Source organism: Dendropsophus ebraccatus, chromosome 3 (genome assembly GCF_027789765.1).
Source record: "Dendropsophus ebraccatus isolate aDenEbr1 chromosome 3, aDenEbr1.pat, whole genome shotgun sequence".
Lineage (NCBI taxonomy): Eukaryota > Metazoa > Chordata > Amphibia > Anura > Hylidae > Dendropsophus > Dendropsophus ebraccatus.
Window position 1 is genome coordinate 193,993,864 of NC_091456.1, and position 26,261 is coordinate 194,020,124.

General features: G+C 46.7%; 1 protein-coding gene and 1 pseudogene across 1 annotated transcript in view; both read left to right on the plus strand.

Moving 5' to 3' along the window:
* The window catches only part of LOC138786650 (zinc finger protein 585A-like), a 214,893-nt gene that overhangs the window by 30,425 nt on the left and 158,207 nt on the right, over positions 1 to 26,261 (plus strand). The gene's annotated exons all lie outside the window — the stretch shown is intronic.
* LOC138787608 (zinc finger protein 729-like) overlaps positions 1 to 26,261 on the plus strand; it is a 45,593-nt pseudogene that overhangs the window by 12,272 nt on the left and 7,060 nt on the right.

The following is a 26,261-nucleotide window of genomic DNA, read 5'->3' on the forward strand; positions in this document are numbered from 1 at the left end:
CTCTCTGTCCGCTCTTTCCTACCAGTCCCACCGAGATGTACCAGAATGCCAGGACATCGTGCACCAACATCGGGACGCAGAGACTGGTGAGATTTGCTGCCGGCACTGAGACAGCCTCCTTTTCTCTCCCCTGGACTTACAAGCAAATCTCTAGTACCAGCTGATTCTGACGGCATCAGTCACTCTACCTGAAACAGCGCTTTTCTGCAATTGCTGCAAAACGGCACTAATCACTTTACCAACTTTATAACCATTAACTTTATTGTGGGCAACATCCCCATTCCGCAAGGGCCCTGTGGCAACTATATGTATCTATTCTCTATCTGTACGTATTATTGCTTTTATGTAAGGTTGTATGTGATGGATTCTGTCAGTTCCCGGGCCTAACTTAAGTGCTGGCAGTGTGCTGTAGCTGGCAGTCCCCTAGTGACCATAGTACCTTTTGGTAAATTGTCCGTTGAGTGGATTATGCGCAATTTCGGGCCACTTATAGTAATGAAAAGTCAAAGAGGAGTTGTGGCCCAGCGTTTGTGCCGCACTCTAGCACTCCTCCCTCTTCATGAAAAATCTCTGTTGCTCGGCCTCCTGCTCGCTCAGCTGTCAGTCAGTGTCTCTCAGTGATTATATCAGTCATAAACTGCCTACAGGACTGATCTGTGATGAGATATATAATTGTGTTGGAGATTAGGTCTAGGGGTAAATAAGCTGTCTAGAGAGCAATGACCATTTTCTCCTGGGTTCAATTCCCTGATGGAAATGAAATACTTATTTTCCTCATCATTGTTTAATCAAATGATTTCTAAACTAATTTTGACCTAATTGGAATTTTTTTGCACTTTTAAAATTTATACAATGATGAGAAAAAAAAGGTAATAATAAATAACTATATTTTAAGTTGATCAGGGGAATAGAACCCAAGATAAAAAATACTATTATTGGTCTGTAGACAAGTGATTTAGCAGTAGACCACAGCTCTAACACAACTATACATCTGATTGCAGATCAGTCCTCTGTAGGCAGTTTATATCTGATATAAACACCCAGAGACACTGACTGACAGCTGAGCGAGCAGAGATTATTCATTAAGAAGAGGAAGCAGGAAAGAGGGGTGACATTATAACAGACCAGCTGAGGAAGATAGCAGCATTCTAACAAAATGTGCTGGGAATGTAACATTTTATCTTTTATATGTGATAAAAACCTTTACCACCTTCCAGTCTGAGGACGTTCTAACCTTGTGGTGTCATCAATGCTGAGAAATCCCTGTGGATGAGAGAATGTGGGATCAGATAGGAGAGGGGGGGATGGGGGGGATGAGGAGGAATTCTAGGAAAGCTGCACTTAGAGATGTTCTATAAATAAGACGAGCGATATCTGCAGAAGCCGCACCGTTATATTACTCCTCACTAATAGAATGAGTTTTTTCTTGGCAGCTGAGTGTACCCGGAGATCAGAGGGACATCAGATATCTCCAGATATTACAGCAGATGATCAGATCACACAAGATACATATGAAGAACCTTCTATTACCCCAGATATACCCCCAGCCCCTCACAGCAAAGATCTGCCATCTCATCCTTCTATACAAGTCCCATCTACTGATCCATCACAGACTGTTATACAGAATAGAAGACACAGAAAGGATGGTGAACATAAAAGCGCTCATACAAAAAAGAAGCCATTTTCATGTTCAGAATGTGGAAAATGTTTTACCCACAAATCAAGTATGGTTAGGCATCAAAAAATTCACACAGGAGAGAAGCCTTTTTCATGTTCAGTATCTGGGAAATGTTTTACCCAGAAATCAAATCTTGTTGACCATCGAAAAATTCACACAGGGGAGAAGCCATTTTCATGTTCAGAATGTGGGAAATGTTTTACCCTCAAATCATATCTTGTTGACCATCGAAAAATTCACACGGGGGAAAAGCCATTTTCATGTTCAGAATGTGGGAAAAGTTTTATTCAAAAATCAAGTATTGTTAGGCATCAAAAAATTCACTTAGGGGAAAAGCCATTTTCATGTTCAGAATGTGGAAAATGTTTTACTCAAAAATTCACTCTTGTTGAGCATTATAACATTCACACAGGAGATAAGCCTTTTTCATGTCTAGAATGTGGAAAATGTTTTAACCACAAATCACATCTTGTTAGGCATCAAAAAATTCACACAGGGGAGAAGCCATTTTCATGTTCAGAATGTGGAAAATATTTTACCCACAAATCAAATCTTGGTGTGCATCAAAAAATTCACACTGGGCAGAAGCCAGTTTCATGTTCAGAATGTGGAAAGTGTTTTACCCACAAATCAAGTCTTGTTAGGCATCAAAAAATTCATAATCAGAATGTGGGCAATGTTTTTTTATAAAAAATAAGTCTTGTTGAGCATCAAAGAATTCACACAGGGGAGAAGCCAAGTATGTGAGGTCTTTGAAGAAAAAGTCATCTCTAACAGAACATGAAAGATCTCACAGATGGGAAACGTAACATGTTATCATAGAGCTCACACAGGACAGTCGCCTTATTTATGTCTTTTATCGATGGAAAACCGTAATTTCTTCCAATCGGATGTGATGGCTGGAAATAAATATATACAGCAATATACAGAATAATAACAGAACAATCCAGCAATACCAGGAATAGAAATGTCTCCATCTTCTGCAGAATATCGGCCTAATAGTTGTATCTCACTATCCCTCCCATTATATAGTAATACCGGGGAGAAGACGAACGGCCAGCACAAGAAAGAGCTGCAAAATCGGAGAAATCCTTTATTGGTCCATAATAAGTGCAACATAACCCCTTCATGACCCCCTGGACCAGGCCACATGTTATGACTATGTCCTGTGTCACTTTCTTCATTAATAACTTGGGGATGCTTGGCTTACATCAGGGGACAGGACTGTGGAGGTAATCTCTCCATAGCTGTAACCCCTCGCTCCCCGGACAGAGAGTGCTGCATGTATGTGCCCACATCTGTCCTGCTCATTCCTTCCTGCTCCCTGCAGTCTCTGTCCGCCCTTGTGTTTCCCATCCTCTCCATTACTGTACAGTAACTTATAATATCACAGATTCTGCTGTTTCTGAATGTTTGTTTCATCTGTTTTACATGTTATTCACAATAATAAATCATTATTTTTGGGGTGTGGAACCAATTGTCTGCATTTCTATGATTTCTTATGGGAAATTTGCTTTGGTTTAAGAGTGGATTTGGATTACAAGCGCGGTCCCGGAACGAATTATGCTCCTAATCCAAGGCACCGCGGTATATATATATATATTGTATGGAAAGTGCATTATATGTCTTTCATTATATCATTATATGATAAGTTGGACGGTTGAGCATTTGTTCTGTTATAGACAGATGACAGGAATGGAGTGTCAGCTCTTCTGCATTATCGGATGATGCCGTTATGTATCTATGAATGATTGGATATGTTTTCTATTCTAAGGCTTACTATTGGGGAGGTTACTCCCAGAGGGATGACTACCTAAGGAGGGGGAAGAATAGCTACATGGGGGACATTACCTACTGGAGGTCCTCCCTTATATTCTATATAGATGTACAGAGTGGGCCTTACTTCTATATCAGGGCACAGATGGGCCTAATTACTATATGGGGGGCAGAGAGGGATCTAACACCTATATGTAGGCACAGGGGGGGCTAACTACTATATGGGGAGCACACAGGTGTCTGATTACTACAGAAAGGCACAGAGGGGGCTTATCTACTATATGAGGGCATAGAGGGGCCTAAGTACAATTTGTGGGTCCATATTGGGCCTAAACACCACATGGAGGCACAAAGTGGGCAGTACAGATGGGGTCTTTGTAGATGGTGAGGATGGTGATAAATGAAAAGAGCCTAAAATATTTGTCTGATTGACAAGGCATTGCCAGGAGAAGTCTCCATAATGGTCAGGCAAGATGGGAGATAAAAAAAGGAAAGTGAGCGACTCTGATCAGAGAAGACGTCACCTGTGAGTCACAGGATGTAACTGCACTGTAATCGCTTATATGGTGTGAAGAATCTGTGTGCCATTTGTATCTTCCTCCATATGGGCCAGAGTATAGGGGGATATTAGTACATGTATAGTGGATGTTATGTAGTAGTGGTATGGTGGTATAAGTCACTATGTGGTGAAGGTAATAGGTGATGTGCATATGGGGCTTGTTAATAGAGCGCAGTTATGGGCGTGGCTATGTCCCTAATAATTCCCAGCAAAAGTTGGGAGGTATACATTACACATCGAGATGAGCGAACCGGGTTTGGGTTCGAGTCGACCGAACCCGAACGTTCGGTATTTGATTAGCTGGGGCTGCTGAACTTGGATAAAGCTCTAAGGTTGTCTGGAAAACATGGATACGGCCAATGACTATATCAATGTTTTCCACATAGCCTTAGGGCTTTATCCAACTTGCCAAATGTCGAAAGTTCGGGTTCGGATCGACTCGAGCATGCTTGAGGTTCGCTCATCTCTAATTACACACATACAGCTCAGCTACATGTACATTACACACATATACAGCTCAGCTACATGTACATTACACACATACAGCTCAGCTACATGTACATTACACATATACAGCTCAGCTACATGTACATTACACATATATACAGCTCAGCTACATGTACATTACACACATACAGCTCAGCTACATGTACATTACACACACATATACAGCTCAGCTACATGTACATTACACACATATACAGCTCAGCTACATGTACATTACACATATACAGCTCAGCTACATGTACATTACACACATATACAGCTCAGCTACATGTACATTACACACATATACAGCTCAGCTACATGTACATTACACACATACAGCTCAGCTACATGTACATTACACACATATACAGCTCAGCTACATGTACATTACACACATACAGCTCAGCTACATGTACATTACACATATATACAGCTCAGCTACATGTACATTACACACACATATATACAGCTCAGCTACATGTACATTACACATACAGCACAGCTACATGTACATTACACACATACAGCTCAGCTACATGTACATTACACATACACAGCTCAGCTACATGTACATTACACACATACAGCTCAGCTACATGTACATTACACACATACAGCTCAGCTCCATGTACATTACACACATACAGCTCAGCTACATGTACATTACACATATACAGCTCAGCTACATGTACATTACACATATACAGCTCAGCTACATGTACATTACACACAGGGCTCTGCTGCAGGCATATATAACACACACATACACAGCTCTGCTCCACACACATCACACACACAGCTCTGCTCCACACACATCACACACACACAGCTTTGCTGCATACACATCACTTCAGCTCATCCAGCACAGCAGAGTCCTGCATACACTGAGCAGCAGCCCCCGATCATGTGACTCCTCCTCCTCCTCCATGTGACTGATTACATGACTGTGACATCATCGCAGGCCCTGGAAGCGCAGGGTAAGCACACGACTCCTCTCTGTGTTAGTATTATTATTATTATTATTATGGGATTAGTTGTAGTTTGGGGACATAGAAGCGGCTGTATAACCGTTATTAATAATCCAGGAGACCGGACGCTTCATACACATTGGGAATGTTTCCATTTTTAATGGAACGAAACTTTATGATCTGAGATTCGTTCCAAACTTTGCAAAAACTTCTGTTCTGTAAGTGACTTTTTTCAAAGTTTACAAGTTGGTAAAGATGGCGGCCGCCCAATGTAATACACACAGATACATCCTGTGCTCCCTTCTCAGCCGGCTGCCTGTGATTTCCGCTCCGGTTTCCTGATAAAGCTGGATGTCGTCCTGAGAGAAGGATCCAACTTATCCCGACACCCGGAGCGGAAATCATAGGCCGCCGGCTGACACGCTCATCTCTTATACTGTCCCCAGCGCTATGTGCACCGCAGCTTCTAGCACAGTATTACTGCTCTGTGACCGGAGCTGCTGAGGTAGTGACTGTATGTGATGTTACATTGTCTCATCTTCTCTCCATACATTACAGGATCCTCTACTGATAATTCTCCAGAGCGACCGATCAACCATGGAGACAGACAGAGACAAGATGGCCGACAGGATAATAACCCTCACCCTACACATACTCTTCCTGCTTACTGGGGAGGTGAGGGATTCTGGGAGTGATGTCATCATGACATCATTCTTATCTATGGAATAACAGATGGATAGGACTGGAGAGGTGAGGGATTCTGGGAGTGATGTCATCATGACATCATTCTTATCTATGGAATAACAGATGGATAGGACTGGAGAGGTGAGGGATTCTGGGAGTGATGTCATCATGACATCATTCTTATCTATGGAATAAGAGATGGATAGGACTGGGGAGGTGAGGGATTCTGGGAGTGATGTCATCATGACATCATTCTTATCTATGGAATAACAGATGGATAGGACTGGAGAGGTGAGGGATTCTGGGAGTGATGTCATCATGACATCATTCTTATCTATGGAATAACAGATGGATAGGACTGGAGAGGTGAGGGATTCTGGGAATGGATGGAGTGATAGTAATGCGTCTCTCCATACACAGGATTACACAGTAGTGAAGAAGTCCTCTAGTGGGCGCTGTGGGGCCCCTGGGTGTGAAGGATGGGGAAGAACCCTGAGCCCAATCCCGGGGCCCCTGATACATGAGGAAATGGAGGAAGAGAAGATCCTAGAAGTCACCAACAAGATGGTGGAGCTGCTGAGTGGAGAGGTGAGACTGTGGCTGCTGGGAATGCTGGGACATTATACAGTAACACCACTGGAGGGGTGGGGGGGATGACTGTGTGATCATTGTGTGTGTCAGGTTCCTATAAGGTGTCAGGACGTGGCGGTCTATTTCTCCATGGAGGAGTGGGAGTATGTAGAAGGACACAAGGATCAGTACAAGGATGTGATGCTGGAGGATCAGCAGCCCCTCCCATCAGCAGGTAATAGACAGGACTATATACACACCTCCTCTCTGTATTATCTGGATGGAAAGAATGAATTCAGTCTCTGTATGTGTTCCCTCCAGTCAGATCCAGTAAGAGAACAGCACCAGAGAGATGTCCCCGTCCTCTTCTCCCACAGGATCAGGATCAGGTAGATGGAGATGTTCCCTATGATGATGTTAATGCTACAGACATTAGGGTAAAAAAAGAGGAAGAAGAAGAGACAGAAGACAGCAGTGATGATCAGTATAAGGAGGACATTCCTACAGAGAAGGATCTGAACTCTGTTAATGAAACAAACTTTAAGGCTAAAGAAGAAGAACAGGCAGATGGGATCAATATTAATGCTCCAGAGACAGATGTGAGCAGTGATGAGCAGTATAAGAAGGAGATTCCTATGGGGAATGATCTGAGCCATTTTTATGCTACAGACAAAAGGGTAAAAGAAGAAGAGGAGGAGGAGGAAGAGACAGATGACAGCAGTGATGAGCAGTATAAGGAGGACATCACTACAGGTAACCGCCCAGGTGAGTAGTGACCACTAAATGCAGAGAACAGTCACACATTCTCCTCAGTCACCGGCTGTAACTATTCTGTGTGGAATTTTTTTAAAGGGGAAAAAAAAGTACAAGGTAAATGTAGATGTAAGTTGTAGTAAATTTGGGATGTGGAAACCCAGAATATATATAGTCCTGTAACCCCTTTCAGGGCTCCAGACTAAAAAATTTACCTGAGAGCCACTGGCTCCTAACCTGAAAAATTTAGGCGCCAAATAGAATATTTGGTCGCCAACATTTTAAACCATGTAAAATTAATGTTATGTTAAATGGGACTTACTGTGTGCAGAGGCCACGGCAGCCTCCTCCTCCTTTAGATTCTTTCTTTTCTTAGTTTGAAAACGTTCAACATGGAAACTTGCAACTTGACAACCATATCCAGTCTGACTCAGTACTTCAGCTTCACTTGGCTAGCCTATTAATGAGGCTTACTCTTCTGAACTTGAACTTAAAGGGAACCTGTCGACCCCTGTGCCGGGGTGACAGGCTCCCAACCCCCCGTTAGAGCCCCCTATACTCACCTCATCGCGCCGGGTCCCGCTTCTGAAGATGGCCGGGTCACGGAGATCTCAGCCGCTGCAGCCCGGCGTGCGCTGAGAGATGAGTCCAACGCTCATCGAGAATGACGGGAGAGTCCAGCGCTCTATCATTCTCTATGAGCGTTGGACTCATCTCTCAGTGTGCGCACCGGGCTGCAGCGGCTGAGATCTCTGTGACCCGACCATCTTCAGAAGCGGGACCCGGCGTGATGAGGTGAGTATAGGGGGTTCTAACGGGGGGTTGGGAGCCTGTCACCCCGGCACCGGGGGTGACAGGTTCCCTTTAAAAGCTTGCAACAGTCTATACATACTGAGCTAGACTTATGACTGCAGCCATAGTGACCCCCCACAAGATGTGTATATAGATAGATATATCTCTCACCTAGTGACTAATGCAAGTGACCCCCTACAATACAGACACCTGAGGGGCCCTGATAATAATAATTGTGCATATATCTATCTCTCAGTGTCTGCAGCCAGTTTGCCCTACACTTATAGATGGCCCCCTCCCCTTATAGATGACCCCCTCTTCCCCCATTATAGATGCCCCCTCCTCCCCCCCATTATAGATGCCCCCTCCTCCCCCCCATTATAGATGCCCCCTCTTCTCCCCCCCTTATAGATACCCTCTCCCCCCCCCCATTATAGATGCCCCCTCTTCTCCCCCCCTTATAGATACCCCCTCCCCTTATAGATGGCCCCCTCTCCCCCCCTTGAAGATGGCCCCTCTTCTCCCCCCATTATAGATGCCCCCCCCTTTCCTCTATGCTAAGCAGTATTTAAAAAAAACAAACACACAAACTCACCTGACAACCCGCTCCCCCGGCGATCCTCTTCTTCTTCAGGCGCTGTCCCCGGCTGATGCGCGGCTGCCGGGGGTGTCCCGTCCTATCCCCGGCAGCGCGTCGCGTCAGTGAGCTCCCTGTACGCCGGGGCTGTGACTTCTGACACAGGAAGAGTCTCTGACGTGCGCTTCCTGTGCCGGAAGTCAGGGCCCCAGGCAGCTCACTGATGCACCGCGCTGCCGGGGATAGGATGGGACACCCCCGGCAGCCGCGCATCAGCCGGGGGCCCGGACTTAAAGAGACAGCGCGCCGCCGCCGGGGCCAGTCGCAAATGGCGCCCAGATTAATAAATCTGGGCGCCATTTGCAAAATGTCAGTCGCATTGGCGACCATTTTGGTCGCCATCTGGAGCCCTGCCTTTATATACTGCTGAGTGACAGTCCTGTCGGTAGGATAAGTAAACATTGTGTAAAACATTTAATAGAATTGGACGGATCACACAAATACATAAATAAATGAGCACTACAGGTAACATCCCATAAATCTGTATATAAAGCAATAATAGAGATAGAGAATAGATATAGATAGTAGCTGCAGGGTCCTTGCAGAATGGGGATGGTACCCAGAATATAGTCCTGATGTAGGTGCACGATGTCCTGGCATTCTGGTGCGTCTCTGTGGGACTGGTAGGAAACAGTGAGCAGCCCAGGTTCTGTTGCGTTCTGGAGTCCAGGTTACCGGCAGTAGCAGTGCAGTCCTTGTTCGTAGCGCAGTCTGTGTTAGTAGCGTTGTTGGATGGCGCTGTCTGTCTGCAATAATTCTTTGAGCTTATTCAGTTTGCATTGGGGCCCCGATCTCTGGCCTGTCAGTAGTTTTGATAGCCAAACAAGTTTAGAAGTTCAGAGTATTCCCCGTCCTCAGTGGTGATGTAAATTAGTATAACACGTTCTAATTGCAGACGGTGCAGGCACACAGCGCCATCCAACAGCACTACTAACACGAGCTGCGCTACTAACACTGACTGCGCTACTAACATATAGAACGCAATCAACGCTACTACTGCCGGTAACCTTGACTCTAAAAGCAACAGAAACAAGGCTGCTCTCTGTCCGCTCTTTCCTACCAGTCCCACCGAGATGTACCAGAATGCCAGGACATCGTGCACCAACATCGGGACGCAGAGACTGGTGAGATTTGCTGCCGGCACTGAGACAGCCTCCTTTTCTCTCCCCTGGACTTACAAGCAAATCTCTAGTACCAGCTGATTCTGACGGCATCAGTCACTCTACCTGAAACAGCGCTTTTCTGCAATTGCTGCAAAACGGCACTAATCACTTTACCAACTTTATAACCATTAACTTTATTGTGGGAAACATCCCCATTCCGCAAGGGCCCTGTGGCAACTATATATATCTATTCTCTATCTGTACGTATTATTGCCTTTATGTAAGGTTGTATGTGATGGAATCTGTCAGCTCCCGGGCCCTACCTGAGGTGTTGCAAGTGTGCTGTAGCTGGCAGTCCCCTAGTGAACATGGTACCTTTTGGTAAATTGCCCGTGGAGTGGATTATGCGCAGTCTTGGGTCACCTATAGTAATGAAGAGTCAAAGAGGAGTTGTGGCCCAGCGTTTGTGCCGCACTGTAGCACTCCTCACCACTACTTCTTTCCTCCTCTTCATGGATAATCTCTGTTGCTCGGCCTCCTGCTCGCTCAGCTGTCAGTCAGTGTCTCTCAGTGTTTATATCAGTCATAAACTGATACAGGACTGATCTGTGATGAGATATATAATTGTGTTGGAGCTCAGCTCTAGTGGTAAATAACCTGTCTAAAGAGCAATGACCATTTTTTCCTGGGTTCAATTCCTTGATGGAAATGAAATACTTATTTATTTTTTTTTTTCTCATCATTGTTTAAACCAGCGTTTCCCAACCGGGGTGCCAGGAGAACCCGCCAGGGGTGCCGCGGGATCCCGGTGGGAAATGTGCACTATCACTTTAAACATCCCGAGAAGCTGCGGCCACGCAGTTTCTCGGAATGCACGGATCACTTTCATGTTCCGCCCGCACTGTGAGCTGGCGGAACATTAAAGTGAGCATAATGTAGGAGCAGGAAGTGTCTCCTGCTCCTACATTCACTCCCATAGGCCGCTGGCACTTCATGCCAGCAGCCTATGGGATGCCAGGACGTGACCTCTCCGGCAGGCGTGATGATGTGACGTCATCACGCCTGCCGGAGGTCCTGTCCCCGCGGCTCGCAAGATGGAGCCAGAAGAGGAGGAGAGCTGCTCTTAGGATTAGGTGAGTAGGATCTTTGTTTTTTTAACTATTGGTGCACATTAGGTGGGGGCAAATTACAGGGAATATAATTACTAGGGGAAGAGCAGGGGGCAATATTATTTGATGGTGGACAGAGCAGGGGGCATTATTATGTGATGGGGGCAGAGCAGGGGGCATTATTGTTTGATGGGGGGCAGAGCAGGGGGCATTATGTGATGAGGGCAGAGCAGGGGGCATTATGTGATGGGGGCAGAGCAGGGGGCATTATTATTTGATGGTGGACAGAGCAGGGGACATTATTATGTGATGGGGCAGAGCAGGGGGCATTATTGTTTGATGGGGCAGAGCAGGGGGCATTATTATTTTATGGGGGGCAGAGCAGGGGGCATTGTTTCATGGGGTACACAGCAGGGGGCATTATTAGTATAAGGGGCATACCAGGGGGATTATTAGTATAAGAGGGGACGTCGGGACATTATATGAGGGTACAGCAGGGGATTTTACTTACAGGGTCAGCCCACCTTCCTACTCGCTTTACTGCAGTTACTATTATACAGGAGCCTATAGGAGGGAGAAAGGGAAAGAAGTTGCTAGAAATATGCGGAGCCTAACATGTTTGTCTGGCAGGTTCTGAAGAGATGAAAAGTAGCTGGAAGAAATCATCATGGAGGCCTGGGCCGGATGGAGAGGAAATGGAAAGTGACGCCTCAGATTGAAGAAGACGTCACTTGTGAGTCACTGTATGACGGTTTTCGTATTTTGTCGAACATTATTTAGTAGGGGCGCCCCGAGGTGGAAAAGGTTGGGAAGCACTGGTTTAATCAAATGATTTTAAAGTGACTCTGTACCCACAATCTGCCCCCCACAAACCACTTGTACCTTTGGATAGCTGCTTTTAATCCAAGCTCAGTCCTGGGGTCCGCTCGGCAGGTGATGCAGTTATTGTCCTAAAAACAACTTTTAAACTTGCAGCCCCGTGCCCAACGGCCGTGGCTTGGAGTATCTGTGCCCTAACTTTACCGTTATATTACTCCTCACTAATAGAATGATTTTCTTCTTGGCAGCTGAGTGTCCCCGGAGATCAGAGGGACATCAGATATCTCCAGATATTACAGCAGATGGTCAGATCACACAAGATACATATGAAGAACCTTCTATTCCCCCAGATATACCCCCAGCCCCTCACAGCAAAGATCTACCATCTCATCCTGTTATACAAGTCCCATCTACTGATCCATCACAGACTGTTATACAGAATAGAAGGCACAGAAAGGATGGTGAACATAAAAGTGCTCTTAGAGAAAAGAAACCATTTTCAAGTTCAAAATGTGAGAAATCTTTTACTCAAAAATACACTCTTGTTGAGCATCATAAAATTCATGCAGGAGAAAAGCCATTCTCATGTTCAGAATGTAGGAAATGTTTTTCCCACAAATTAAATCTTGTTGACCATCAAAATATTCACACCGGGAAGAAGCAATTTTCATGTTCAGAATGTAGAAAATGTTTTAGCCACAAATCAAATCTTGTTAAACATCAAAAAAGTCACACTGGGGAGAAGCCTTTTTTATGTTCAGAATGTGGGAAATGTTTTACCCACAAATCATATCTTGTTGAGCATAGAAAAGTTCACACAGGGGAGAAGCCATTTTCATGTTCAGAATGTGGGAAATGTTTTACTCAAAAATCCACTCTTGTTAGGCACCATAAAATTCACACAGGAGAGAAGCCATTTATATGTCCGGAATGTGGAAAATGTTTTACCCACAAATCAAGTCTTCTTCACCATCAAAGAATTCACACAGGGGAGAAGCCATGTATGTGAGGTCTTTGAGGAAAAAGTAATCTCTAACAGAATATGAAAGATCTCACAAATGGGAAACGTAATATGTTATCATAGAGCTCACACAGGACAGTCGCCTTATTTATGTCTTTTATCGATGGAAAACCGCAATTTCTTCCAATCGGATGTGATGACTGGAAATAAAGCTGCGGCCATAGGGGCTGAGGAGTGTGCAGCTCCAATCCCAGTCCTTCCATCTCATCTAGGTGATAGAAGTCACAGGGCCAGAAGACTTTTCCCTCCTAATAATAACTAGATATCTCCCAGCAAACTAATGCTCAATATCCGCTGGATCCATCCCAACATTTCCAGCCAATAATTCTTTCCTCCAATAGAATTTCTAAGTCTTTTCCAATCCGTCAGCTTTCTGGGGATTAGGAGAGAATCCCATAAGAAGTAATGGCCGTTGTGTTCCGGTGCTTCCGCACGCTCTCTGCTACTATTGTTATATCCTGTGTGCGTGTGTATATATAATAGCAGCTAATAAAGATGGTGGATACTGCTACTATTCTGCTATTGGTCGGTGTAACATTTGGGGGCGGGGCCTATTGGGGGGGAATATATACAGCAACATACAGAATAATAACAGAACAACTGATGACATTTTAGCAGCAATTCCAGGATTAGAAATGTCTCCATCTTCTGCAGAATATCGGCCCAATAGTTGTATCTCACTATCCCTCCCATTATATAGTAATACCGGGGAGAAGAAGAACGGCCAGCACAAGAAATAGCTGCAAAATCAGAGAAACCCTTTATTGGTCCATAATAAGTGCAACTTAACCCCTTCATGACCCCCTGGACCAGGCCACATGTTATGACTATGTCCTGTGTCACTTTATCCATTGATAACTTGGGGATGCTTCTACCTGGTGATTCTCCTGACATATTCTACTTTATATTACTGGGGTGTTGGAGTCCATACTTATAGCCTATCTTTATAAAAAAAAAATCACTAAATAACATGAGAATTTTTCTTACTTTTCAGCCTGCAAGGAAAATAGTTCTGCCACATGAATTAGATCCTAAATAACATTCGCTTAGTAAAGCTGAGAGGTATTTAAAGAGCAAGAGGGAATGGGAGGATGAGATTGGGGAAATATCTGAACTTCAGTGGGTGAGGATATCTCAGAATATAAAATACGTCTCGAAGGCAATGCAACCTAGAATTGTGCAGTATAATATTGTGCAGTGACTATACTATACTCCTGTATTTCTCTCTAAAATCAAGAGGGCCCCAGATGCGGATGTAAGGAAGCAGAGATAAGGGGGTATGTGGGCAGTAGGGGTCACAGGGGATTCATTGTTATTGATGGTTTAGGGATGTTTTTATATTAATTGTAATGTATTATAAATTTGAAAATGAAAATAAAGTAAAAAAAACATTAGCAGTCCGCCTACTTTATGTTGCCAACATTTATTACACTTGCTTTCAATTTTTTTTAAGACAATAGAAAGTTTGATTATTTATTTATTGATAAAGTAATTTTCAAAAAAATGTTTTCAAATAAGACTTTTTTTTAGGAACCAGCACGGTCAGCATGTGGACACCACAGGGGCTTCACGGATATTTGGAACAATGTGCCATGAAAATGTAAAAAAAAAAAAAAAAAAAAAAGAATTTGCGTTGGTCTTTAGTTTTGTATGTTCTCAAGGGGTTAAAAGACAAAAAAGCAAAACGTGTAGAACAGTTTCCCCCGAGAACGGAAATACCCCACTTGTGGACATAAAGTGCTATGCAGGCGCAAGGACAAGCCTCCAAAAAGAAGGAGCGCCACTTCTGGAAGCTGGATTTGGCCGGAATGGAGGACAGAGGCCATGTTGGGTTTACAAAGCCCCCGTGGTGCTAAAATAATGGAAACATCTCACAAGTGCCCCTATTGTGGAAACTACACCCTTCAAGAAATGTAACACTGGGTATAGTGAGCATTTAGACCCCACTAATTATGTTACATAGGTGGAATAATATGCTGGGAAAGGAAAAATTACATCAGGGGTCTAAAAGAGAAAGAAAAGGAGATTGCACGGTGTTGGCTGACAGTAGAGAAACCCAAAAAGGGCCCAATCCAGAATCTATGTAATGTCTCTAAATGTCTTTCCCCAATAGAACAGTAACCCAGTTTGGAAACTAGGAAACAAATTTAGGAATCAGTATTCCACCAATGTATGTTACACCTTGAAGCAGTCTCTATTGCTGAGGCCTGGTTTATGGGGACAGGTATCGCACTGATCACGTGTCCTTTCTAATCCCCCTTTTATAGCACACCCGGCATTTTTCTGGGATCTCCCCTTCTTCCCAGTGTGAGGAATTTCACCAGGAAAGTGCTGCCCTGGCACAATACAGGGACCTCCAGTTACAGAAGTACTTGGCCCTGCTCCTTCTCCGCTACCAAATATTAGGGCCTTGATGACTGCCTCCTGGAACTGAAGGTATTTCCCAGGGTGGCCGGCACATCGGTAAAGCACAAAAGCGTTGTACAATGCAGTTTGGACCATGTGCACGGTCAGCTTTTTGTACCACGTCGGTCTTTCACATAGCACTGTATGGCTTAATGATCAGACAGATAATTTCCTCCCATATACTAATTGTAGTCGACAATTCAATCGGGTTTCAGTGCCACTGCGGTGGTACCACGGACAGGGACAGGGGTGGTGCCAGCATCGTGGATTGTATTTAAAATAAGGACATCACGTCTTTACTTATGCTTGACCAACAACAGGTTCCGAGTAGAACGGGCCCAGATCTCACCCTGCGGGAGTGGTTGTGCCACAGGATGTCTTGGGAGGCCTCTCTGGCTTTTCCTCACACTGCCGCAAGTTACAGTAGCTCAGGCTGCAAGGGATCCAAACTTAGTGGGCGCATTCATACTGTGTTATACCAATTCCCTGGGATCAGTGAAGACAGCATCTGCCTTTAAAACTTAGTGGGCGCTGGGAAAAAAAGATCCTATTGTCAGTGAGCGGGTGCTCTGAAATCACTGGCAATATCCTCAATCTAATAAGATTTTGTCCCTTCTAATAATCTAAATATAAGCAATATGTCCAAGTGCGTAAAAAAAATCCGGCTCTTCTCAGGGTATGGGCAGTGTCAGCGGCCAAGATGGCAGGTAGGGTGGTGCCAATGGAAAAGAGAATCGTGGGAGTGGTGATCCTAACTGTATTGGAGGAAAGTTTCAGGTACCAGCTACACCTAGTGGGCAGGTGAACACCATCCAGGCTGTGATTGTTGACTGATCCTTCAAAGTTCAAGCTCCACAGCGGGCAGTAGCAAATCCCGGAGACAGCAGTCAACTGAAAGGTCATCCCGGAGTAGTGCCACCACCATTCCATGGCAAGATCAGGATTTTTCCTCTGCCCAATCTCCTTTGGTGTCTCAGAGTCCATTTAAACAGAAAGATTATCTGACAGATCTGCCAAAGATTTGAAGCCAAAGCCAGAAAGACTATAAACAGAGATCAGGTCATAAAGGAAAGCCTGAGATTTCTCCTCTTTTCAAACCCATTACTGGTTTTGGCTTCAAATATTTGGCAAATAATCCGTCAGATAATCTCTGTGTGTAAATGGACCCTAAAACTCAATTTCGCTTTCCAGGGACGTCAGCAAAAACACAACCGCCCCCCCCCCCTCCCTGTCATCTCCACCTACCATCCATCCCATGCTCTATATTCTGCTAATGATCTTACACTAACATCTTCCATAATCAGAATCTCCCTGTCAGGGTTGGGATAAACAGACAACAGAGGAACGTGAGCCCTGAGCTTACCCCAACCTCTGTCCCTGCCTATTGCCCCGCCCACGCTAGACCGTGGGGCGACAACCACGATGACTGCGATATACACTGACTGACTAGGGTGCCTGGGATGGGACACAAGAGACAGACAAACAAACAGAAGAATGGTCAATAAAGCCAAGTCAAAACCAGGAAAGTGCGTCAGGACAAACTCGCAAAGCTAAAAATAGTCAAAAACAAGCCGAAGCCAAAACCAACCGGTAGCGAAGTACAAAGGGATCAGGCAAAAGAGATGGTCAGAACACAGAGCAAGGTCAGGACTGCAGAGATCAAATCACCAAACTAGCTATTGCAGAGAATTCAAACACTGGCAACTAGCAGCCTGTTTGCAGACCTTAAATGCAGCCTGGAATCCCCACCCCCACAGGTCAGAGCAGGAGAAACTCCAGAGAGCAATTAACCCTAGGATGACCAGGTCTATACAACAAGGCAATAGACTACAATGCTCACGTTCTCCGGCGTGCACCTAATGATCGAGAACGCGAGCGAGCATCCACATCACCTGCAGAGTCAGAGGCAGGATCAACGGCACGGACGCCATGACCGCCAGTCCTCACATTCCGGCCTCCAGAACTTCTCTCATGCTGCACCAGTTCTCTGGACACTTTACCCTCAGGCTGGGTTCACACTACGTATATTTCAGTCAGTATTGTGGTCCTCATATTGCAACCCAAACCAGGAGTGGATTAAAAACACAGAAAGGATCTGTTCACACAATGGTGTAATTGAGTGGATGGCCGTCATTTAATGGCAAATATTTGCTGTTATTTTAAAACAACGGCTGTTATATTGAAATAATGGCCGTTATTTACCGTTATATGGCGGCCATCCACTCAATTTCAACATTGTGTGAACAGATCCTTTCTGTGTTTTTAAATCCACTCCTGGTTTTGGTTGCAATATGAGGACCACAATACTGACTGAAATATACGTAGTGTGAACCCAGCCTAAGGGTGCGTTCACACCTACAGGATCGGAAGCAGATCTGCAGCATATTTGATGGTGCAGATTTGATGCTGTGTTCAGTTATTTAAAATCAGCTGCAGATCCTGTAGGTGTAAATGCACCATTAGACCTCGGACTCATACCCAACACTGACAGCATCAAGCATGTCCTGGAGACTCATCTCTTCAGGCTTATAACATTCCCTAATCTCATCTCCCTCTCTGCTATCCCTTCTCCATCTTCTCTATAATCTCCTTGGTGCAATGTACTTTGTACCTGTACTCAGACAATGGTGTATGACTGGCTCGCCCAGTCACCTATAGGATTGCCTACAGGGGTGGAATAGCTACATGGGGGACATTACCTACTGGAGGTCCTTCCTTAAATTCTATATAGATGTACAGAGGGGGCCTTACTTCTATATCAGAGCACAGATGGGCCTAATTACTATATGGGGCCACAGAGGGATCTAACACCTATATGTAGGCACGGGGGGGGGGGGCTAACTACTATATGGGGAGCACACAGGTGTCTGACTACTACAGAAAGGCACAGAGGGGGCTTATCAACTATATGAGGGCATAGAGGGGCCTAAGTACAATTTGAGGGTCCATATTGGGCCTAAACACAACATGGAGGCACAAAGTGGGCAATACAAATGGGGTCTTTGTAGATGGTGAGGATGGTGATAAATGAAAAGAGCCTAAAATATTTGTCTGATTGACAAGGCATTGCCAGGAGAAGTCTCCATAATGGTCAGGCAAGATGGGAGATAAAAAAAGGAAAGTGAGCGACTCTGATCAGAGAAGACGTCACCTGTGAGTCACAGGATGTAACTGCACTGTAATCGCTTATATGGTGTGAAGAATCTGTGTACCATTTGTATCTTCCTCCATATGGGCCAGAGTATAGGGGGATATTAGTACATGTATAGTGGATGTTATGTAGTAGTGGTATGGTGGTATAAGTTACTATGTGGTGAAGGTAATAGGTGATGTGCATATGGGGCTTGTTAATAGAGCGCAGTTATGGGCGTGGCTATGTCCCTAATAATTCCCAGCAAAAGTTGGGAGCTATATATTACACATAGAGATGAGCGAACCGGGTTTGGGTTCGAGTCGACCGAACCCGAACGTTCGGTATTTGATTAGCTGGGGCTGCTGAACTTGGATAAAGCTCTAAGGTTGTCTGGAAAACATGGCAATGACTATATCCATGTTTTCCACATAGCCTTAGGGCTTTATCCAACTTGCCAAATGCCGAAAGTTCGGGTTCGGATCGACTCGAGCATGCTTGAGGTTCGCTCATCTCTAATTACACACATACAGCTCAGCTACATGTACATTACACACATACAGCTCAGCTACATGTACATTACACACATATACAGCTCAGCTACATGTACATTACACACATACAGCTCAGCTACATGTACACTACACATATATACAACTCAGCTACATGTAAATTACACACATACAGCTCAGCTACATGTACATTACACATATATACAGCTCAGCTACATGTACATTACACACATACAGCTCAGCTACATGTACATTACACACATACAGCTCAGCTACATGTACACTACACACATACAGCTCAGCTACATGTACATTACACATATACAGCTCAGCTACATGTACACTACACATATATACAACTCAGCTACATGTAAATTACACACATACAGCTCAGCTACATGTACATTACACATATATACAGCTCAGCTACATGTACATTACACACATACAGCTCAGCTACATGTACATTACATATATACAGCTCAGCTACATGTACATTACACATATACAGCTCAGCTACATGTACATTACACACATATACAGCTCAGCTACATGTACATTACACACATATACAGCTCAGCTACATGTACATTACACACCTATACAGCTCAGCTACATGTACATTACACACATATACAGCTCAGCTACATGTACATTACACACATACAGCTCAGCTACATGTACATTACACACACATATACAGCTCAGCTACATGTACATTACACATATACAGCTCAGCTACATGTACATTACACACATACAGCTCAGCTACATGTACATTACACATATACAGCTCAGCTACATGTACATTACACACATACAGCTCAGCTACATGTCCATTACACACATACAGCTCAGCTACATGTACATTACACACACACAGCTCAGCTACATGTACATTACACACATACAGCTCAGCTACATGTACATTACACACATACAGCTCAGCTACATGTACATTACACACATACAGCTCAGCTACATGTACATTACACACATACAGCTCAGCTACATGTACATTACACACACATACAGCTCAGCTACATGTACATTACACATATACAGCTCAGCTACATGTACATTACACAGATATACAGCTCAGCTACATGTACATTACACATATACAGCTCAGCTACATGTACATTACACACATACAGCTCAGCTACATGTACATTACACACATACAGCTCAGCTACATGTACATTACACACATACAGCTCAGCTACATGCACATTACACATATACAGCTCAGCTACATGTACATTACACACACATATACAGCTCAGCTACATGTACATTACACACATACAGCTCAGCTACATGTACATTACACATATACAGCTCAGCTACATGTACATTACACACATACAGCTCAGCTACATGTACATTACACATATACAGCTCAGCTACATGTACATTACACATATATACAGCTCAGCTACATGTACATTACACATATACAGCTCAGCTACATGTACATTACACATATACAGCTCAGCTACATGTACATTACACACATACAGCTCAGCTACATGTACATTACACATATACAGCTCAGCTACATGTACATTACACATATACAGCTCAGCTACATGTACATTACACATATACAGCTCAGCTACATGTACATTACACATATATACAGCTCAGCTACATGTACATTACACATATATACAGCTCAGCTACATGTACATTACACATATACAGCTCAGCTACATGTACATTACACATATACAGCTCAGCTACATGTACATTACACACATACAGCTCAGCTACATGTACATTACACACATATACAGCTCAGCTACATGTACATTACACACATATACAGCTCAGCTACATGTACATTACACATATACAGCTCAGCTACATGTACATTACACATATACAGCTCAGCTACATGTACATTACACACATATACAGCTCAGCTACATGTACATTACACACATACAGCTCAGCTACATGTACATTACACATATACAGCTCAGCTACATGTACATTACACACATACAGCTCAGCTACATGTACATTACACACATACAGCTCAGCTACATGTACATTACACACATATACAGCTCAGCTACATGTACATTACACATATACAGCTCAGCTACATGTACATTACACATATACAGCTCAGCTACATGTACATTACACACATATACAGCTCAGCTACATGTACATTACACACAGGGCTCTGCTTCAGACATATATAACACACACATACAGGGTCGGACTGGGCCACTGGGGAGCCGGGGAAACCCCCGGTGGGCCCCTCCCCCTTTCTCCCCCCTGGTGGGCCCCTGAACAGGAGGCTCCCTGTTCAGCAGATCCAGGCCCAACATAAGCTTCTACAGACTATGGCCCCTAAGACACTCCTGTCACCTCCTAACTATCCTGGCAGGGGCCCCACGTGTCCCCCCTGTGTCCCCCCGAACGGTCTCTGAGAGGAGAAGCCCCGGCACTTCCTGCATACAGAGTGTCTATGGGCTTCCTCTGTGCAGGGGGCGTGTCTTAGGGCAGAAGGAGCTCTGGGTGCTGCTATCTGTATGGACCAAGAAACAGAGAGCAGGAAGTGCTGACACAGGAGGCTGGAGAGAGAGGTGAGAGGATGGGTAATGTCATCTAATGGCCTCCAGCCGTCCTGCTGGCATCCAGAGTGCAGGTGCCTGTACCCTCTACATTGTGCAAATGCCCCTTCCCCACAGCACAATAGCCACCTCCTCCCTCCAGCCCTGTACATATCCCCCCCCCACCTCCAGCCCTGTACATATCCCCCCCCCACCTCCAGCCCTGTATATATCCTCTCCCCCCAGCCCTGTACATATATCCCCCCCCACCTCCAGCCCTGTACATATCCCCCCCCACCTCCAGCCCTGTACATATCCCCCCCCACCTCCAGCCCTGTACATATCCCCCCCCCACCTCCAGCCCTGTACATATATCCCCCCCCCACCTCCAGCCCTGTACATATATCCCCCCCCCACCTCCAGCCCTGTACATATATCCCCCCCCCACCTCCAGCCCTGTACATATCCCCCCCCCCACCTCCAGCCCTGTACATATATCCCCCCCCCCCTCCAGCCCTGTACATATCCCCCCCCACCTCCAGCCCTGTACATATATCCCCCCCCCACCTCCAGCCCTGTACATATCCCCCCCCCCACCTCCAGCCCTGTACATATATCCCCCCCCACCTCCAGCCCTGTACATATCCCCCCCCCCACCTCCAGCCCTGTACATATATCCCCCCCCCACCTCCAGCCCTGTACATATCCCCCCCCCCACCTCCAGCCCTGTACATATATCCCCCCCCACCTCCAGCCCTGTACATATCCCCCCCCCACCTCCAGCCCTGTACATATCCCCCCCCCACCTCCAGCCCTGTACATATATCCCCCCCCCCACCTCCAGCCCTGTACATATCCCCCCCCCACCTCCAGCCCTGTACATATCCCCCCCCCCCCACCTCCAGCCCTGTACATATATCCCCCCCCCACCTCCAGCCCTGTACATATATCCCCCCCCACCTCCAGCCCTGTATATATCCCCCCCCCCCACCTCCAGCCCTGTATATATCCCCTCTTCCTCCAGTCCTATATATATCCCTCCTCCCTCCAGCCCTGTATATATCCCCTCTCCCCCCCCCAGTCCTATATATATCCCCTCTCCCTCCAGTCCTATATATATCCCCTCTCCCTCCAGCCCTGTATATATCCCCTCTCCCTCCAGTCCTATATATATCCCCTCTCCCTCCAGCCCTGTATATATCCCCTCTCCCTCCATCCCTGTATATATCCCCCTCCCTCCAGCCCTGTATATATCCCCTCTCCCCCCCAGCCCTGTATATATCCCCTCTCCCTCCAGCCCTGTATATATCCCCTCTCCCTCCAGCCCTGTATATATCCCCTCTCCCTCCAGCCCTGTATATATTCCCTCCCCCCAGCCCTGTATATATTCCCTCCCCCCAGCCCTGTATATTTTCCCTCCCCCCAGCCCTGTATATATCCCCTCTCCCTCCAGTCCTGTATATATCCCCTCTCCCTCCAGCCCTGTATATATCCCCCCTCCCCCCAGCTCTGTATATATCCCCTCTCCTCCAGCCCTGTATATATCCCCCCTCTCCTCCAGCCCTGTATATATCCCCCCCACCTCCAGCCCTGTATATATCCCCCCTCCCTCCAGCCCTGTATATATCCCTCCTCCCTCCAGCCCTGTATATATCCCCTCTCCCCAGCCCTGTATATATCCTCTCCCCCCAGCCCTGTATATATCCCCTCTCCCTCCAGCCCTGTACATATCCCCCCCCCACCTCCAGCCCTGTACATATCCCCCCCCACCTCCAGCCCTGTACATATATCCCCCCCCCACCTCCAGCCCTGTACATATATCCCCCCCCCCCACCTCCAGCCCTGTACATATCCCCCCCCCACCTCCAGCCCTGTACATATCCCCCCCCCACCTCCAGCCCTGTACATATCCCCCCCCCCACCTCCAGCCCTGTACATATCCCCCCCCACCTCCAGCCCTGTACATATATCCCCCCCCCACCTCCAGCCCTGTACATATCCCCCCCCACCTCCAGCCCTGTACATATCCCCCCCCCACCTCCAGCCCTGTACATATATCCCCCCCACCTCCAGCCCTGTACATATCCCCCCCCCACCTCCAGCCCTGTACATATATCCCCCCCCCACCTCCAGCCCTGTACATATCCCCCCCCACCTCCAGCCCTGTACATATCCCCCCCCCCACCTCCAGCCCTGTACATATATCCCCCCCCCACCTCCAGCCCTGTACATATATCCCCCCCCCACCTCCAGCCCTGTACATATATCCCCCCCCCCACCTCCAGCCCTGTATATATCCCCCCCCCACCTCCAGCCCTGTATATATCCCCTCTTCCTCCAGTCCTATATATATCCCTCCTCCCTCCAGCCCTGTATATATCCCCTCTCCCCCCCCAGCCCTGTATATATCCCCTCTCCCTCCAGTCCTATATATATCCCCTCTCCCTCCAGCCCTGTATATATCCCCTCTCCCTCCAGTCCTATATATATCCCCTCTCCCTCCAGCCCTGTATATATCCCCTCTCCCCCCCAGCCCTGTATATATCCCCTCTCCCCCCAGCCCTGTATATATCCCCTCTCCCTCCAGCCCTGTATATATCCCCTCTCCCTCCAGCCCTGTATATATCCCCTCTCCCTCCAGCCCTGTATATATTCCCTCCCCCCAGCCCTGTATATATTCCCTCCCCCCAGCCCTGTATATATTCCCTCCCCCCAGCCCTGTATATATTCCCTCCCCCCAGCCCTGTATATATCCCCTCTCCCTCCAGTCCTATATATATCCCCTCTCCCTCCAGCCCTGTATATATCCCCCCTCCCCCCAGCTCTGTATATATCCCCTCTCCTCCAGCCCTGTATATATCCCCCCTCTCCTCCAGCCCTGTATATATCCCCCCCACCTCCAGCCCTGTATATATCCCCCCTACCTCCAGCCCTGTATATATCCCCTCTCCCTCCAGCCCTGTATATATCCCCCCTACCTCCAGCCCTGTATATATCCCTCCTCCCTCCAGCCCTGTATATATCCCCCTCCCACCAGCCCTGTGTGTATCCCCTCTCCCCCCAGCCCTGTATATATCCCCTCTCCCTCCAGCCCTGTATATACCCCCCTCCCTCCAGCCCTGTATATATCCCCCTCCCTCCAGCCCTGTATATATCCCCCTCCCTCCAGCCCTGTATATATCCCTCCTCCCTCCAGCCCTGTATATATCCCCTCTCCCCCAGCTCTGTATATATCCCCTCTCCCCCAGCCCTGTATATATCCCCCTCCTTTCAGCCCTGTGTATATCCCCCCTCTCCCCAGCACTGTATATACCCTCTCCCCTCAGCCTGTATATATCCCCCTCCCTCCAGCCCTGTATATATCCCTCCTCCCTCCAGCCCTGCATATATCCCTCCTCCCTCCAGCCCTGTATATATCCCCCTCCCCCCAGCCCTGTATATATCCCCTCTCCCCCCCAGCCCTGTATATATCCCCTCTCCCCCAGCCCTGTATATATCCCCCTCTCCCCCAGCCCTGTATATATCCCCTCTCCCCCAGCCCTGTATATATCCCCTCTCCCCCAGCCCTGTATATATCCCCTCTCCCCCAGCCCTGTATATATCCCCTCTCCCCCAGCCCTGTATATATCCCCTCTCCCCCCCAGCCCTGTATATATCCCCTCTCCCCCAGCCCTGTATATATCCCCCTCTCCCCCAGCCCTGTATATATCCCCTCTCCCCCAGCCCTGTATATATCCCCTCTCCCCCAGCCCTGTATATATCCCCTCTCCCCCAGCCCTGTATATATCCCCCTCCCTCCAGCCCTGTATATATCCCCTCTCCCCCAGCCCTGTATATATCCCCTCTCCCCCAGCCCTGTATATATCCCCTCTCCCCCAGCCCTGTATATATCCCCTCTCCCCCAGCCCTGTATATATCCCCTCTCCCCCCCAGCCCTGTATATATCCCCTCTCCCCCAGCCCTGTATATATCCCCTCTCCCCCCCAGCCCTGTATATATCCCCTCTCCCTCCAGCCCTGTATATATCCCCCTCCCTCCAGCCCTGTATATATCCCTCCTCCCTCCAGCCCTGTATATATCCCCTCTCCCCCAGCCCTGTATATATCCCCCTCCCCAGCCCTGTATATATCCCCCTCCCTCCAGCCCTGCATATATCCCCTCTCCCCCAGCCCTGTATATATCCCCTCTCCCCCAGCCCTGTATATATCCCCTCTCCCCCAGCCCTGTATATATCCCCCTCCCCAGCCCTGTATATATCCCCCTCCCTCCAGCCCTGCATATATCCCTCCTCCCTCCAGCCCTGTATATATCCCCTCTCCCCCAGCCCTGTATATATCTCCTCTCCCCCCAGCCCTGTATATATCCCCTCTCCCCCAGCCCTGTATATATCTCCTCCTTCCAGCCCTGTATATATCCCTCCTCCTTCCAGCCCTGTATATATCCCCCTGTTATCGCTTATCTCATGGTGTATACTGTATATAGTGTTACCGCTTATCACTGGTCTCATGGTGTATACTGTACATATTGTTACTGGTTATCACTGATCTAATGGTGTATACTGTACATATTGTAACTGGTTATCACTGATCCCATGCTATATATAGTGTTACCAGTTATCACTGATCTCATAGTATATACTGTGCTGATGGCTGGATCATTAGTCCGTCTGTTATGTTGTACGTAAT